Consider the following 13961-nt stretch of genomic DNA (forward strand, 5'->3'; position numbering starts at 1 on the left):
GTGATTTAAAAAACATTTGTCTGGATTGATGGGTTTTTACTTCAGTTTCTTTCCAAATTTGAATATATTTCAATAAGTTATTTTAGTGAGTTTAAAACTGAATTATGAAATCAAACTTATTTAACTTTCTATTTTCTTCTTAATGGAGCTGTCAGTCAAATTTCACTCAATGTTTTTTGTTTTGTTTTTATGAATCAGTTTTTATGGATTAAAGAGGGACATATCGTATGTGTGAGTGCGTGTTTATGCGCGCACGCGTGTGTTTCCACCAGCACCAGCTGGAAATCAGCCTCTCTCCCTTTAAGTGGGAGGTGAGCAGCAGGGCGCAGCACGGTGACTGCTGCTGGAAGCGCACAGCCAGTGGATAGGAAGGCGCCGGGAGCGAGCGACAGATCTCCTTCTCCAAAACATTTACGCGCAGCATCGTCTTTATCTCTCCCCACGCAGCCTCGTCCACGCAAGGCAACCCCGCGCAGAGAGAAAAGTACAGCGGGAGAGGAAGAGGAGGAAGTTTTCACCCCCTTTTTTCTCCCCCGCCCCCCACCCGCACCCGCTCTGTCGGCGGAGAGCGCAGGGCTCAGCGGCACTGGTGAGTGGCGGCTTTGGGGATCACTGGCTGTCAAGGCTCTGGAGGCTGTGCGCCGGAGCGCGCGCTTTGACTGGGAAACTCCTGAACTTCTGAGAAGTTTTCTGCTGTTTAGAGGTTTACTTAAAGAGCAAGGATTTTGGCACAGATGCAGGTTTATCTGGAAGGAGTTTGACAGGAGTTTGGGATATTTCTTCAACCCAATTCTTGGCTTATTCATGTTGGAATATATTTTTGGGTTACTTTTTTGGAGCAATACTACAAATAAGTTTTTAAGTTATAGTGGTTTCATTTTACACAATTTATGGTATTTTTTAATTTTTATTTGGAGTTAAAATAACCTTGAAAAAAGTTTATTTTAACCTCGGAGTCTGGTTAAAACAATCAAATTTAGGTCATTTTAAGGAGATTTTAGTTTGCGTTTGTGAAGTTTCACAGGGTTTTGGGAATAAAGTGGAGTAGATACTGATTTTTGACGTTGTGCAGTTGGGTGTCCTTCCCAAGAAGTGTTCAGGGAAGCCTGAGGACAAGGATCTGAGTAGAAGGAGGTGTGAAGTCAGAGCATCTTGTGAGGTGTCTTCTGAGTGCACAGTGATGGTGTCGCTGATCTCTGAGGGAGTGTGCGCTCATCTTTACAGTGGCTGGCCCCACACAATGCTGTCCATCAGCAGGGACTCCCTGACCTTCTTTTCTGCCAGTCTCCCTTCTCTCCTCTTTCTGTCCCATCCTTACCCTCCACACTGCTTTTTTTCCCCCCTCTTTTCTTTGCTTTTGTTTACCCACAATGCAGCCATGCTTGCCATCACAAACTCCAATTCATGCTCCCGATCCTCCTGGCTAACCGGACAAAGCAGCCGAGACATAAAGATTCCTTCCGTCAAAGAAAAAAAAAAAAGTGCACACACAGAAGATAATCTCAAGGAGTGGTTTGGCATTTCACCCTTCACCTCCGCCCCCACCCCTCTCTTTCTCATAGCTTTGTTTTCCAGGTGAATGGGTTCATGTTGGTGGTGGGGGGGGGGGGGGGGTACTCTGTGTTGGCTCCATCAGTCCCATGGCGTCTCGAACTTCCCAGACACACAAAATGCAGTTTTTGATTAACTGGTTGACGGCTGAATTAGCTGGATCATAATAACCTGGTGACACTGAACTGTGGTGGTGTGTGTGTGTGGGGGGGGGGGGGGGATTTGCAGTGCAGTGGAGATTTCTTACACATAGTAAGCTGCATTGATTAGATCAGCAAATAATTATTCATGGGTTTGATGAAATCACTTTTAAAGACAATGACATCATAAGCATTTGGCAACACGAGTTCAATATGGTAACAATTCTCAATAGGTATGATGTGCTGGCTGGTATCAAAAGACCCTGCTTGGATTGTTGGCCTTTTTGCTCTTATGACTAGTTTGTGCATATTTAAAAACTGATTGGAGTTTGAACAACTAAAACATATTAGGAGTATTGGGAGTTACCCTCATTTATCTGCTTTTATTGTAATCTTTTGAAGTTTTGAAACTTTTTCTAAACTTTTAGAGACCCTTGAAAGAGGGTAAAAAAAAAAATCCAGGAAGAAGTTATGGATGAATAAGCGATTGCATGGTAAATTGCAGTTTGAAGAGGTGAAACTAAAAAACAAAACTAAAAAATCAGACTTATTTGACTGCATTTGGAGTTCTTTGGAAACACGCCTGTTAACGTCAGGTTGACATTTTAGACAAATCCTGCATTTTGTGGTACAAGCCTCAAATTTAGCATGGATGTACCTTGTGATCCCCTTTTTCACAAAAAGAATGTTAGCCACGCAAAAAATACAAAATAGCGGCCATTTGTGAAGATGGCGGCCATTCACTCATTTGTTACAAAAACATTCACTATGTATTTGCCTCAGTCTCAACAATATGGGCTGCTCATGCTCAAAATTCAGTCTTTAAACTTGATGGGTACCTACAAGAACATTATGTATGTATAATATATGTTTTAAAAACTTGGATTTTTCTTGTTTCTAACGTGCTTTTCTGAAAGAGGGAGTCGTAAGATACATCCAAGCCAAATTTGGTGCTTGTTCTACAAAATGCATGAATATTTTGATAACTGGCTCCACTGTTGTGAGGTAATCCTTTAACACCGGAGACATCGTCTGTGACACCTAAATGCTCTTTGACATCCCGGAACTCCTCGACTGTTCATGTGATCAAAGTGAATCAGCTGATTCTGACTCGGAGACAAGCGGCTTTGCACCGTGTTGCAGATCGGTACAAAGCTGCTTTTGTTCGCGCCAGAATCAGGAGATTTATGTCGATTTTCTAAACATTTCACTACTGTAAAGTGGTGCTTATTAGGATGAGGCTGCTTTTCTCCATTTTAGAATCCATTGGAATGAACTGTGTAAACGATTAAATTGAAACGGTTAACCTCTGAGCTTTAGCTTAGCTCAGATGTTATAGGGATAATGGTCCCAAAATGTGCTCTTTTTTTATTTTATTTATTAAAAAGAGCACATATTGGCTCATATTTAAAAACTAAAACATCCATTGTTTTGTTTTTTAAATAGTATTTACCCACAATTCATTTAAACATGAGGCCCTCTAGTGGACTTGGTAAAAAATGGTTGTAATCAGATTTTTGAACTCAAACAAACATCCAGCCTGTTACAGTAGGCCCATGGCAACTATACAGTTATTTTTATGTCTAGGGCTCATTAGTATCCATGGTGATTTTTGTGTTTTTTTTTCATCAAAGTAAATTTTAAAGTTTTCCTTAGCAACAAGTGTTTGTGCTTGCCACACCTTTTCAGTGTTTGCCCTGTCTGGGTGGGCATTACCTTTGTTCAATCTGTTGCAGGTCAGACAATGTGTGTGCAAACTGTTCAGTTTATTTTTTTTAAAGTCTTTGCAGGGTCATGGAAAGCAAACCATTTGTGTAGCTCAAAACTTCCTATGACCTATGCATGCGGATCATGCATGCTGACCAAAGCACATCCGCCTAGGTCAAGTTTTCCAATTATTCAGGACAGTTAAAAAAGAAGTTTCAGCCGGGCTGAAAATAGAGCTTTCTGTTAAAGTTACATGGTTCAGTTTTTTATGGATTGATTTGACGAACACGTAGCAAAGCCTGTGACTATTAGCAGCAGTATTTTTCAGTTTTATCCATTTGATGTTTCTATGCTAGTATACTAAAGTGGGTAGAGTCATAAAATACTACGACTTGTGCCATTGTGGCGGGTTTTTGTGGATGTCCAGTTAGTTTACATTTTAAAAACTACAGCCTAGTTTTTAAACCACATAGTTATTTCCCAGTGGTTTAAACAGGGAAATAGTTCTGGCCAGTATGTAGATTAAACCCATGACCTTGATGTTGGCAGGCAATTTGGCTATTGGTTCAGAAAGAACAGCATAGCCCATTTAGTGACATTTCAAGCCAGCGTACCTGGAAGTGAAATGTTCCATGTTGAAATTGCCCCAAAGCTACTTCAGTGAGGAGAGATCTTAGCAATCCGCATATTTGTGATACAGAAAGATGTACATTAAATAAATGGATAAACTATGGCTGTGGGGCAGAAGTAGAGCGGTTGACCTCTGTTAGGAAGGTCCCAGGTTCAATTCCCGAATTGCCGCCCTATGTGTCCAAGTGTCCTGGGCAATATACTGCACCCTACACTGCCCCTGGTGGTTACAGGTTGGCACAATGCAAGTTGTGTGATAGAAAAGAAGGTAGAAAAGCGCTATTTAAGATTGCACCAATTTTTAGGGGTTTTGCAAACCTCACCTTTTTCATGAATACACTTTTCAGTTTGGGTGCTAAAAAGTCATGTTAAAACAATGAACAGAAAACTGTTCTTTAACACCGTGCTCTAGGGTGGATCTACTTCATAGCCATGCCTCCCACCCTGGTCTTAGCAGCTTCTCAATCCCAAAACCTGTGTTATTACAACTTTACTTGCAAACAACTAATCCCCACAAAATCAAAGAGCCTCTAAAAGTGATAAAACAAATATTAAATTGGCAAAAACTGTTAACTTTAAAATGTTATCTTTGGTTCTAAAAATCTTTAGTTACAGCCCTGCATCAAACACAGCTTGTCATGTTCATCCTGCAGGTCTGTCTGCAGCCCAGTGATCTACCAAAACCCTTTAAAGAATGTGTTTCCTGAAGGTCCATTACCTTTGGTTTTCTAGCTGCAACTGTTTTTATTAGGATCAGGTTGTCGTTTGTTAAAGGTTCAACACGTTGTGTTTTTAACAAAAACATTTAGATCGTGGTGAAGCTCAGTTTTTAGGACTAAAACTGGACAAACGGTGAAAAATAAACGCACGTCTTACGGGGCTCTAAACTGTTGAAAGTTTTAAAAGATTTCCAGCTTTAGTAGCTCAATGATTGCAATTCAATTTTTTTATAAAGCCCAATATTACAACAACAGTCGTCTCAATGGGCTTCATACCAGTAACTATGAACATGAAATCGTAATGATCATGAAGTCATAGAATACAATAGGTAATGGCTAAACTAAACTAAACAGGTTAAGCTAAACTAGGCATCCCTGCACAGACCCTCCTTCGCAGTAAGGAGCCCCCCCCCCTCCAAAAAATAAAAATAAAAAACTAAATGATAAATAACTGGGGCTGCACGGTGGCACAGTGGTTAGCGCTCTTGCCTCACAGCAAGAAGGCCCCCGGTTCAAGTCCCGGCTGGGGGACATGAAAAACACAACATCAATGGGGGACCATTCTGTGTGGAGTTTGCACGTTCTCCCCGTGCATGCGTGCGTTCTCTCCGGGATCTCCAGCTTCCTCCCACCATCCAAAAACATGCTTCATAGGTTGATTGGCAACTCTAAATTGACCATAGGTATGACTGTGAGAGTGAATGGGTGTTTGTGGACATTCTACCCTGCGACAGACTGGCGACCTGTCCAGGGCATCCCCTGCCTTCGCCCACAAGTGGCAGGGATAGGCTCCGACAGCCCCGTGACCCCGAAAGGGAAAAACGGTACAGAAAAAATGAATGAATGAATGATAAATAACTAACTAAAATAGAAGAGATGAGAATAGAAGACAGAACCCCAGTGCACCATACTTTCACCAGCTTCTAATTTCTAGAAGCCTACGAGCAACTAAGTGTTATTGAAATTGAATTCAAACATTTAATAATAATAGAAAATCTACATTTTTAGCATATCAATAGTAATACAATATAGTATTAATCTAAGCAGGGAGAATGGGCCGTCCGGCCCCGGTTTATAAAACAATCTTCCCTTTACAGAAAAATATGTATAATGGATGTAATGAGGTCTGCAGGTCTTGTTGCATGGCCACATTGTATGCATTATTTTCCTTCAATATGAACTCTTATGAAGTGACTTGCAGTATCCCATTTGACTTGGTAGCGATTTTGTCATATTAAATGTACGCGAAGCCACCATCAGTGCGAGAATGGTGAGTGGGACTGTGACTGTAAAGCGCTTTGGAGGTAGATGTGCTCTATAAGTAAACTCCATTTGCCACATATGTTAATATATTTGTCAAGATTTACAGATGGGTCTTGATGATCTGGTGAGTCATTGGGAAATAAATGAGTATCACAGTACATTTCAAGGCTTTGACCAGCTGCATCAAGAAGCTACCGCGGTGGGTGGGACTTCCTGGTCATGGTTTAAATATGCAGAATGCTGCTTTGCATGAAGACATTTTGGAACAACTAAACACCAGTTTGTTGACACAGGAAAAAGGCCAGAGATAGTGGTTTTACTGTATGTGTCAAGCCAGACGGTGATATGAATACTATGATGTTTTGAGCTACACATGGCTAAGGAAAAAACATGTTACAGAAATCAACTAAAATTCAAAGTAAACTGAAACTGAGACATGTTGCTGTAGAGTTCTTCTGAATGGGGTTGTACAGAAATCACAACTTTATATCTTTAGTACACAAAATTTGTTCCTGAAAAGTCAGCTTGAAGCAAAGATATACACAGTAAAAACAGGTTTTGCATTTATTGACTGTATGTGAGAACTGGAATAAGTGACTCCTTACCTGTCACATTCCAAGCAGGAAGGTCCTGCTGCTCCTAAAAGGCCAAAATCCTCTAGACTTTGAGAAATAAAAAGCTGTTATTCATGTAATTCATTCTATTTGTCAGAATAACCATTCTTGGTCTGATACCTTTTTCTTTTAACACATTCTTGTTAATCCAAATGTTTTTTCATGATTGTTTTTCTTCATTGCAAGTTATTCAAGTCATAAACTGACCAATCAGATGCCTCAATAAAAGCCTGTGGTCCCTGCCGGCCCCCACCTCGAGAATTGATTGACGGATTTTGTGTAGCCCGCTTTTTATGCAGGGGTGCGGACTTCCAATAAGCTTATTGCTTATTGGTAAGTGTGGTTGCCATAGAAGCAACACATAAGACAACGTTTCCTAACATATTGGAGAAAATAAGTAACATTTTCTTTAGTGAGATCTCACTCATATACAGTCAACGTGCGCACTACAGTATTAAGAAGAATTCTAAAATAAAATTTTATATTGATAATGTTTTAAAATGTATATTTTTTTACAATCAATTGTTAAATTCATTTACATTCAAATACTTCTCCTGTGCCATCCTCTTATACCACTCTACCAAGACCTCCTGTCCTATCTTTGCCCCCTCAGGTAAAACTTTCAAGATCCACCATGGCTGTGGATTAAAGGGTATTTTTTGGGTCATAAATAAGCTCTTCTTCTTCTGCTCCTGATTCACAACAATTTGAACAAAAAATACTCAGAAATGCAGTTTTGAGCTTAACTTTTTTTCTAAATGCCCCTCATCATTAGAGAAATGCCACAATAACATGTCAGATACACCAAATACACAATTTTCCTCAGAGTGGGTCTTTAAACGTGTACCGGAGTCACCTTTGTAGGTTTGTGTGTGTTCGTGCACAATTTCCTTTGCAAGGGCTGTCTCTGTGATGGCAGCAGAGCAGACAAAGCCCCCCTCCCCACTCTGCTCCCTCTCCCCCTGACCCCCCGTATCCTCTGGACATTGTTCTCTGAATCCTATTGAACCGAGAGTCCTCTGAGAAACAGTGCAGTGGAGATTGACTGCGTGTCTATGTGCGCGGGCGAGGAGGCGCGTGTCCCCCGGCGCGGTATGAGGCCAAGCCAATCACACAGAACAATGGCGAGTTCAGGGAAGCCTTGTGATCTCTTTAAATGAAGACCCTCTCGCTTGCTTGTCTGAATTACAAGAGCTGTGAATGTCAAAACACTCAGCTGGATGACTGAGCAATAAACAGGCTGCTGGTTGACTGTTCTCCCCACATGGCTCCTCTCTGGTGGTTGTCACATGTGCAGACGTTACAGATAAACTTTAGAGTCTCATCTCTGCTATTTTTGTTCCTCTGAGAGCTCTAACATTCAAAGAGATCGACTCGTTGGCATTCTACAAGATTTTCCCCAGATAATTGACATCAGTTTGGGCATTAGCTTTTTATTGATAACTAAGAGTGAGTGTTGATTGGTTGTCTGTGATTGGCCCCCCATCTGTAGCACAAATTGCTGCTGATTCCACAAAACCGTGATCTAATTTTTAAATATTTAAATATAAAAGATAAAATTGCATTTTTATGGAGGAGAAAAGTTCATGTCAGGCATGTTTAGGTTAACTTGCTTGGTGCTGATCAATTCAGTTTGTGTAGAGATTGACACAAACTGAATTGTTTTCTGTTAAAATGTATTCTTTTTTTTTGCTTTAAGCAACAATTATTTTTTTTTAAATTATTATTATTTCTGTCATAAATTTTAACCAATGACACATGAATCTGTTTAGACTAAAACAAGCGTTACCTGATTTCCTATCTGTAACTTTTGAGGGTGTTTGTTCAATATGATTACACATATTCACGAGAAAAAACAAAATCCTGCGGGGTCAAATACAAACTTTAATTTGAAATTAAAAGAGAAAAGGAAAAAAAAATCAAACAGAGATGAATTTTATTCGATTTAATTAAACACACAAGTTATGTGTTTAAAAGTGTAATGTTTTTTAAATTTTTAAGTCCATTTAGTCATTTGACCCTTATTTTATTTCTTTCTGAACTTTCATTTTGCTGTTGACTTTTTGACCTAATTGCTGCAATTAGGGAAAATAATTGAGATTGACAGGAAAACTGGTAAAATTCTGCAATATAAATGGTCCAGATGACTAAAGATTTCATATTATTGAAAAACATCTTCTTGCGCATGGAAACAAGACGTTAACTGAGGCCTCTTTAGGATGAACTTTAGCACTTTATAAGTAACATCAAATACATACTGAAATAGTAAAAAAAAAAGTAAAGCTTTACCTAAAATATGATGATTAAAAAAAGTCAACATAAATCAACTCAAAACCGTAACAAAATGTTGACTTAAGAATAGATAATTTAAATCAAATAAAAAAATAATGTCTCTGATTTGATTTTCTTGTCCACAAAAGTTTAATAAAACAGTATTTGGCCTTTTGAAAAAAAAAAAAAAAGTTAGATTCTGTTGCTTTTTCCTGAACCAGTATTACCAAAAACAGAAATAAAGTTGTCTAACAGGTTAAAGAAGAAATAGATGTCGTTTTTACTTTCCATTTTGTAATGTTTGTACAAAGCAAAAACAAGTACTATTCTTTAACTAGTTTCTTTTTGTACATGACAATTCCTGTCCAGTTTACTGCTTGTTAGTAATTTGCAGTTCAACCTTTGCTCATCAAAGATGCACAGATAAAATATGTTTATACAGCAAAAGTTGGTAAAAGCGTTTCAGAAAGAGTTTTAGAAAGTTGTTTATGATTAAAATGCGGAAATCTGTTTGCAAATTGTTTCTTTTACTACAACATTTTTATTTACATAGCACTCATAGTAGCTCACTTTTGTGTAGAAACATAAAAATCTGCAGGTTAAACTTTTAGGTGTTTTTGTGCTTAAAGTCTCTAAGGTTTCTAAGGTCACAAAACTGTAGAACATTTAAATAATGTATTTGTTTGTTTTTCAGTCCAAATACTAATAAAAAAAAAAGTTTTAGATAAGGAATGAAGGAAAATGGGAGGGAAAAATGAAACAAAGGTCCAACGGTTGACATGAATGCATGAACGGTTATTTGAACTCGCCTGAAAACGTGTCTTACATCCAATACGCAGGGCGCCCATCGCTGCTGTGATGTCATCAACACGTAACTTTCTAGTTCTTCACAGAATTGATCCAAAGCAGCGCCATAACGCCACAACTATTATCTATTATGTGAGGGATAAAGCCTGATGAGGTGTTTGCTATCAATTAATGAATGGGGCACGCAGAGGACTCATAGCATTAGACGGTAAACTGTGGATTCGGGTATGTCAACATACCAGTGAATCAAAACCCTCACCGAGAAGTACAGGACTTGATTGACATACAGAACAGCCAATCCAACATCCTCTGATACATACCTTACTGCACATATATGTTTAAATACACTGAGCTCAAATTCTGTCTGTAGCCAGAAAGTTGCTTCCTGCCACACGGCACGTCAAGTCCCCGGTAGAAGACCACTCCGCCCCACTTGAGTCCGGATCGCCCCGCGGGTCTCCTCCTGCTGCCGGTTCCCACCCGATGAATACGAGCCCACTAAGAAGCGGCACGGGCTCCCATGGAGCCAGCAGCGCCTTTGAAATGCCATGGTCCCCCCATTGCACGGTTTACAGGAGAACATGATAAACGATGGTCGCTGCTTTCTGATTGTGTCATAAAACGCCTCAATCATCTTGCTCCAGCTGTGTTTGTTTACAACAGAACTCGCTATTTCTTCTACTACGGCCGTTTCCAGTATTTCAGATAGTTCTGCGCATGTTAGAATAATTTATTCTGATTAAAAGTGCGGCTATGTAAACGTTTGTTATAATCGGATAACGTTTTTCTGGGCCCATGTACACACTTCAGTTCTAATCTGAAATTTGATTAGATCAAAGATATTTTGCACATGTAACCACAGCTAGTGACCGCGTGCAAATGCTGCACAAGCAGAGTGTGCATGGGCTCTGATTGTCTCACTTCCTAAATTCTACCAGTCAGGCTGAACCCATGGAACGCACACTCATCACATGAACAGCACTAACAGGCTCCTTGAGCAGTGTGCAGGATTGGTGGAGGGGTCCAAAAACGCTAAAATCTGTATCTGCATACTTGTAGAAGCGTTCGCTACGACCTTTCACCTGCAGCATGCTCACAGAAAACAACGTTTTCGCTCTACAGGTTCACTGAACCCTCTACAACCTTGATATTTCATGCAGCAGGTTTTTGCCCGCAGACAGCCCATATCCACCTGTAGGGCACTTTTGACTGTGGCTAAAAGGTCTAAATAAGATCAAAGCGGATTTAATCCCAAAAAATCCACCGTCAGTTCAGCATCAATGTCAGTTTTCTGTGGGGTTTTTTCTAGGAAGAGCTTTTATAAACTTTGAGTTTCTTTTACATCCATGTTCTGCTGATAGCAAAGTTTGACTTTAATTGTGTGGATGAAAGGAGATTATTCGGTTTAATTCTTCACCGCATCCCAGATAATAGTGACATTAGCTCTACCTTTTTCCTTCCTTTTTTTTATCTAACAAAGGCTTTGTTTTTGGGGAGAAACTCAAAAGTTTGTAACCTTTGCTGCCTCGTCTTAACCTCCCATCTTCTTTCTGACACTTTCCACCTGCTGCCCGAGTGAGGAAGTAAAAAAAAAAACGTTCAGACAGTAGAGGAAGCTCACTTGCAGAAAAGGTGACTATAAAGCGGGGCCTCACTTGAGTGATGGGCCACTCTCTGAGACGACTGTTGCCTCACACATCTGCCCAATCCGCCTGTAAACATCTGCACACCATTAAAGGTAAGACGCACAATACCCTCCCTGACATTAGGAGGAAGATTTAATGTTTCTTTGAAAGGTTTTATCCATGAGTTTGGCTCTTTTTTTTTGTTTGTTTTGTTCATCCTTAAGTTGAAAGTTTTAAACTCCGTCATTTTACTCTTCTATTGTGTCAAATCTTAAGATTAAAGCTGGGATTTTCAGTAATTACTGTCATTCTCCAGCGGTGCTGTGAATGTGCGCTCATAAGCCCGTAATGACGCGCTCTGCGTCCTCGCCGGCGATTCATCAGCAGCTGTAAATCAGCACCTAAGGAAGAAGAAGAAGAAGTAGTAGTGGCGGAAGCGCTCCAGAATGCAGCGCCGCATCTAAACGCAGCTAATCCCCAAAAGAAAGAAAAAGGTCCCCGAAGGGTTTGCTATGTGCGCTCTGAGTCCAAAGTACAAGCTCCTACAGGACTAAGGTGTGTTCAGCTAAATGCTGACGGGGTTGGCTTTTGTAGGGAGGAATGTGGCGAGTTTCTTTTGTTTCATTGTTCCCATATTTCTGCTCTCATAACAGCCTCTGGATTGTTTGCCTGACTTGACATGATGGAACGGTTCCATTTCAGATATTTTTTGCCTCCTCGAAGACAAAAAGAAAGTGATCCGGTCAAGCTTTCAGATTGATGTTTCCAATGGATTTGCATGGCAGCGGTAGTTTTCAGCGCACACAGATGTTGACTGAAAATAAAAGTACAACCGGCTTGTTCACCTTTATTTTTTTTTTCCTACGTCAGCAGATTTGTTTATTTCAGTGCAGATGGGAAGAATTGACAAATGCCCTTTTAACACGGGGGATCTGGACGCACAAATAAAAACATGCAAGCTTCCTGGGTCATTTACATGATTTTTCCCTACACTAACATAACACTATGGTTTTTGTCTTTTTTTTAAAACAAAAAATTCATTGCTAGTTTATAGGGGATGTTTGCACAGTTTTTTATTTTGGTTTTGTTGGTGAGAGAGCAGCAGTCCTGAAAATCAAACTCCAGGTCAAAAAAGAAAACTATTCCTTGGACCGTTTCTGATCTACAGATGTGTTTGGCATTCAGATACTTTTTTCTATTTTATTTTTTTGCTGCTATGTTTTGATTGTTTCTCCTGTGTTGTAGTTTTATCATGAGCTCAAGTGCAACACAATTGAAGGAGAAACCACCCAGATAAAGTTCTGCCTGCAGTGTCTGAGCGCTTTATCGGCCTATCACTTACAAAAACAAAGAGCCCTGCAGGCTCAGAACAATGTGCAACCTCCTCTCCAAAGTTTCAAACTGAAATTCAGGGATGTTTCAGTTTGGATTCTAAGAAGGCACGACCAAAACTGCTAGAGATTCAAACGTCAAAAGTGATATTGTGCTTATATTTTTTTCCACTTAACCCAACCATAAATGTGTGCACGAAGGTTAAAAAAATAGACAAATAACACAACAGCAAAAAAAAGTGTTAAGGCAGTATAATTAATTAAATTAAATGGTAATATAATGTAATATTTTATGTGCAAAGATATTTGTTTTGAATTCCATATTCTTATGCCTATATATGTAAATCCTCCTATATTATTTTTAAAAACTAAAGATTTGATAAGAAAATTTATGAAAATTAATGTGCAAATTCTTTCTTTATTTCACTGTAGTTTTGGGAAATGTGTAAAGTTTTGGTCAGTGAAGCTGCCAGTGTTAAAAATGCGTGTTGAGTCCTGAAAGTTACTACACATGTTCCGCAAATGAAGCCCTAAAAAGTTGATCAAACTGTATTTTTCTCAGCTCCCATCTTGAATCACAGCAAAAACACCATTATATATCTTCAATAAAAAGATAAAAGATCATTTTAATCGGGTCTTATTCTTGTTTCTTGGAACATATACATTATTAAATACGATTTTATTTCTAAATTTTTAACTTAATTTTTTTTTAATGCTCTTACATATTTTCTTTGGGCTTCTTTATTACAGTTCTGCAATTTTTTTCCTCTAAAGTCGCTCAAATGCATACGATAACAATAAAACATTCAAAAAAATATTAATGAGTACATATCGGCACATTTTTCAAATTCAGATTCAAATTCATGTTATTTTTCAATTTCAGGCATTAACAATGATTAAACTAAAATTGATGTAAACTGTTAAAAATTAAGTCATAAAATATCCAGGACACCAACCACTATGAAAGTGGCTGTGATAAGAAACTTTCACAACTATATACTCAATACTAACCCTTGCTACATTAACTTTTTATTACTAATACAAAGTAGTATCAATACTTTACCAAATGCAGAAAAGAAAAGAAAAAAATCTAAAGAAACCCAAAAGTTCCTAGTTAAAAAAGATTTTGAACTATTCAATAGATTTTTGAACTATTTTTTACAATTTGATCATATTTTCTGCACTATTAGGTGCAGTTAAATAAAATAATACGTGCATTTTCCATTCATAGTACCTTATGAATTCTGGTTGTTTACAGATGTTGAAAACAATTTTCAGAAGTATGTGGCGTTCATGTCAGTTT

At 38.8% G+C, this 13961-nt stretch overlaps 1 protein-coding gene across 2 annotated transcripts in view; it reads left to right on the forward strand.

Annotated features, from left to right (window-relative positions):
• The first annotated feature begins 335 nt into the window (after positions 1-335).
• The window catches only part of sox13 (SRY-box transcription factor 13), a 57662-nt gene continuing 44036 nt past the window's right edge, over positions 336-13961 (forward strand). The window contains exon 1 of one of the 2 annotated variants that reach the window (XM_011475312.4): positions 336-589. The gene's annotated coding sequence lies outside the window, so the exon portion shown is untranslated. Of the gene's footprint in view, positions 590-11318; positions 11441-13961 lie in introns of those variants that run through there. The other variant, XM_078948066.1, reaches the window with a different exon arrangement.

This window comes from Oryzias latipes, chromosome 5, assembly GCF_053564925.1.
Source record: "Oryzias latipes strain Hd-rR chromosome 5, Olatipes_Hd-rR_3.1".
Taxonomy (NCBI): domain Eukaryota; kingdom Metazoa; phylum Chordata; class Actinopteri; order Beloniformes; family Adrianichthyidae; genus Oryzias; species Oryzias latipes.